Source organism: Bos indicus, chromosome 24 (genome assembly GCF_029378745.1).
Source record: "Bos indicus isolate NIAB-ARS_2022 breed Sahiwal x Tharparkar chromosome 24, NIAB-ARS_B.indTharparkar_mat_pri_1.0, whole genome shotgun sequence".
Lineage (NCBI taxonomy): Eukaryota > Metazoa > Chordata > Mammalia > Artiodactyla > Bovidae > Bos > Bos indicus.
The window spans coordinates 56,106,222-56,110,941 of NC_091783.1; the positions used below are offsets into that span (position 1 = coordinate 56,106,222).

Here is a 4,720-nt window from a genome sequence, read left to right on the forward strand (position 1 = left end):
ACTACTATCCTTAAACTAGATAACTAATAAGAATCTGCCGTATAGCACAGGGAACTCTACTCAATGCTCTGTAATGGCCTGAATGGGAAAAGAATCTTAAAAAAAGAGTGGATATATGTATATGTGTAACTGATTCACTTTGTTATACACTTAAAACTAACACATTGTTGTAAATCCATTATTTTTCAGTAAATTAAAAATATTGATCATTGGACCTACTTCTTTTGATTTTAAGAGGCTCAAAAGAGGATGTGTAGGAGGCCTCTATCATAGAAATAGACCCCTGAGACTTCCCTGGTAGTCTAGTGGCTAAGTGAGTCTAGTCTAGGCTGGGTAGTCTAGGCTCCAAGTGAGCTCCCAATGCCTGTGTTCCATGCCTGGTCAGGAACTAGATCCCACGGGCTACAGCTAGAGATCCAGTATGCCGCAGTGAAATGGAAGATCCTGTATGCTGCAACTAAAACCTGGATAAATAAAGAAAGAAATTTTTAAAAAAAAAAAAAAAAAAGAAAGAAAGAAATAGAATCTTAATACAGCTATCCTTCACTCAGGCCCCATAGGACTAGCCACAAGGAGGGTATATTCTACAGAATCACAAGAATCTTCCCTGACTATAACCTCTACCTAAGAAAACAGGGCATTATGCTCAGTGACATAAGCAGTCAGAAGGCAAATACTGCATGATTCCATTTTTATGAGGTATCTAAGATCTTCAGACTCAGAGAAGCAGAAAACCAGAATGATAATTACTAGGGCCTAGCGGGAGAGGGACAAGGAGAGTTGCTGTTCGGTGAGTATAGAGGCTCACTCATACGAGATGAGAAAGATCTACTGCTACATGATAGGCATGTAGTTCCCAATACTGTACTGTACACATTAAAAATCTAAGAGGGTAGGGGCTTCACTGGTGGCTCGGTAGTAAGGAGTTGCCTGCCAATGTAGGAGACATGGGTTCGATCCCTGGTCTGGGAGGATCCCACATGCTGCCTGAGCCTGTGTGCCACAACCACTGAGCCTGTGCTCTAGAGCCAGGGAGCCACGACTACTAGCCCACACACCACAACCGCGAAAGCCCACATGCTCAGAGCCTGTGCACCAGAACATGCAAAGCCACTGCAGTGAGACGGCTTAGCCCCACAGCTAGAGAGGGGCCCCCCTTGCAGCAGCTAGAGAAAGCCGATGCTCGACAACCAAGACCCGGCAAAGCTGAAATCAATAAATAAAATGATTTTTTAAAACAATTTAAGAAGGTAGACTTCACGTTATGTGATTTTCTACCACAACTAAAAAAGAAAGAAAAAATAAAACGGTACTATCAAATACCTTCCAGCTCCTCCCATAGTCCCAGACTTTGACAATATTCCTGCAACGGCTGCCCAAGGAAGCTCACCAGTAGTTACCTTGGTTCCGAGCATAAAAAGATAATAATAAAGCAAGGGCAAAATGATAAGTAATAAACACTAAACAAGTCATATGACAAAAAACATTTTGAATTACAAGAGAGAACAATTACCTTCATCAGAGAAATAAGATGAGGAGGGACAAGAAATAGCCAGCTGTGACTAAATGCTCTATGCCGGGCCCTATCCAAAGTGTTTTCAGAAAGTACCATTGAAATAAGAATCTAAGGATAGATAAACATAACTCATCCCTTAATAGAGTACCTGCTCCAGTTTAATGTTTCATAAACATTTGGGGAATGAATGCAAAATCCAAATTTCACACAACTATCTATTATACATTTCGTTTATTTAGCAGACATAAGTTAATGGCATATTTACAAAGCTTATTACAAAGCCATTTGGTTTGGCAGTGTCATTTAACACTAAAGACCTTATGATTTGACCCAGAAATTCTAATTCACTGTGTCTGCCTACAGAACACTGCAGAGAGCACAAGAATGTATATATACAAGGATGTTCATTTTAACATTGTTTGTCATGGCTGTGGATGAATAAATCATGGTCTGATTATACTGTGGAATATTACACAACACTGAAAATAAATAAAGTAGATCTTTTAGAAAGAAGAAGGATAATCTTTGGATTCCTTGATCTGAGCTGACAGTGCCACTCTTAAAACTTGTTTTACCTAAATCCCCTGGACTAGGCTCGATCTGGACTGACAACCCTCTAAGCTTTTTTACAGCACTCTTCACAATAAGAACTCATCGGTCCATTGTGAATGACCAGCACCCGGCACAGAGCCTGGCTCGTGGTAATGCCAAGTAGTTATTTGTTAAAATACTGAATGAATCGTAATATTATAATAATATCATAAAACATTTATTGAGAGCTTACCATATGCTTGCTTCAAGAATTATAAAAGTATTTACACATTTAATCTTTGCAACACCCTTATGAAGTATAAAACACTGTTTGTGTATATTATGATGAAGAATACAGAAACAAAGAAAATGCTTGAAAAAATAGTAATGGAGCAAAGCTTACTACTCAGTCCATCTGAGACGAGACCCTGTAAAGCTGACCTCTCTAACACTGGGCTTTCACCAACTGACATTTACCCTCCTTGAACATACCGCCTCCTTTGACAAACTGAAATCAACAGAAATAGTCATTCTTCCTGAGCAAGCTTTTGGTCACCATAATCATGGATTGGAATTTTCTAGAGAAAATAATGATGAAACATTATTCTCCGACATCGTCATGTGACAGATGAAAGTCTGTCGGATAACGGAAAACAGGGGCTGGTCTTATTACAAAAACACACGTGAGCACGCCAGAGTGCTGGGCCTGCAAGGGCTCTGATTCAGGAGACAGAAGAGCCAGCGAGACCACCGCCCGAGAAAAGGAAGAACTGCAATCCCCCCCAGAAACGACACGGGCCTGGCCATGACCACGGAGCACATTCTAGTCCTAGGAGAGCCCTAACCACAAAGGATAGACCTGTCTTCCACCACTGAGATAACAAGGACCATCCTCAAGGTGAGAAAACCAATATGGTCACTTGGGCTAACCTGCTTTAGACAAAGTTTATCCTCAGAGAAGCACACGATGTTAGGGGAAGTGCCAGAAATAACAAACAGAAGGCCAGCTGAAGAGCTCCTCAGAAGATGTGGCAGAGGAAAAGAAGATACAGAGAGCTGATACCTCAGAGGAATCACTAAAGGTATCAGACACTCAATGCAAAAATGAACTGCAAAGCATAGCCAGGAGAACCTTGTAATAGATAAGGTCTTTCCTCCACTGTACTATTTGCTGAGCTTTGTAACCTGGGCCAGTAGCCACATGTTCCCAAAACCATGGTCTGTTCTACATCCTTCCATTGGAAATTGATATGCCAGTTTCTTCTTGAGGAATGATTAGGTCGTTAGGTTTCTTATTCTAATAATTAATGTGAAACTAAGAAAATCATCAAGATAATTCAAGGATTTCTTTACTCATTTTTGGCTCCTAGCTAGATACACCAAATAGAAATTGTTTTAGGACTTCCCTGGTGGTCTAGTGGTTAGGAATCTGCCCTGCAATTCGGGGGACGTGGGTTCGATTCCTGGTCTCAGAGGATGCCACGTGCTGCGGGGCTACTAAGCCCATGCATCACAACTGCAATGCCCACGCGCCCTTGGAGCCCATGCTCTGCAATGAGAAATGCCACTGTATTTAAAAACCCACGCACGACAACTAGAGAAAGCCCACATGCAGCAATGAAGATCCAGCATTGCCAAAAAATAATAAATAGATAAAAATCTTAAAAAATAAGGACTAATTCTATTTAAAAACATTGTTTTAGGTGGAAATTTCCAAGTATTTTCCTATATCTTCCTTGTTACTTGACATTATATATATAAGAAAGATAACTAAAGAGTAAGATTCAGATTGTAAATGCGGGGGTCTTTTCCTCTCTTCCTCTCATAAGTTTTTTTCAGTTTTTTTTTTTTTTTTTTGAGGTAGAATTGATGAATGAAAATTGTCTCCCATACATTATGTACCTTGAAATAATATTTGTTTCTATAGATTTTAAAATTTTGTCTGGCCATGAAATAATTCTCAATTTTTTTTTCTTTGTATCACACCCAAAAGATATCCACAAATTCTCAAAACTATTTTTTCCTTCATATTAGGTAGTTTTCTTCACTCCATTTAGCACTTTAGCAGAGGACATCCAGAATTTCATCAGGGAGTGTCAGAGATTCAAAGGGCAGTCTGAGTATGTCATTCGAGATTGGCAACTGCAATGTCAAGGATCCTTTATAGCTGACTCACAGATTTAAATTAACTGAAAGCAAGATCCTTGATATGTTATTCCCTCCACAGTAAGGTTAGCACTGTATTTCATTGATTCTTTCAAAAAATAATTTATTGAGCACCTTCTATTGGGCTTCCCTTGTGGCTCAGATGGTAAAGCATCTGCCTCCAATGCGGGAGACCCAGGTTCGATCCCTGGGTTGGGAAGATCCCCTGGAGAAGGGAATGGCAACCCACTCCAGTATGCTGGCCTAGAGAATCCCATGGACAGAGGAGCCTGGCAGGCTATGGTCCATGGGGTTGCAAAGAGTCAGACACAACTGAGCGACTCTTTCTTTCTATGTGTAAGACTTCTGCTTGGCACTTTGGGGCAGGAAGAAAAGAAAAAAGCAGAATAACAAAATTAAATAAGACACAGAGCCTGACCTTTAGGCCTTTACACCCTAATGAAGGACATAAATCCAATATATAAATATAATGAAGAAAAATAGTCTCAGAGAGCACCATGGCTGTGG

The 4,720-nt window shown here is 40.2% G+C and overlaps 1 non-coding gene across 1 annotated transcript; it reads left to right on the forward strand.

Annotated features, from left to right (window-relative positions):
• Positions 1 to 4,340: 4,340 nt before the first annotated feature.
• TRNAW-CCA (transfer RNA tryptophan (anticodon CCA)) lies at positions 4,341 to 4,412 on the forward strand. The gene has a single exon. It is a non-coding gene; the product is annotated as a tRNA-Trp (tRNA).
• The last annotated feature ends 308 nt before the right edge of the window (positions 4,413 to 4,720 follow it).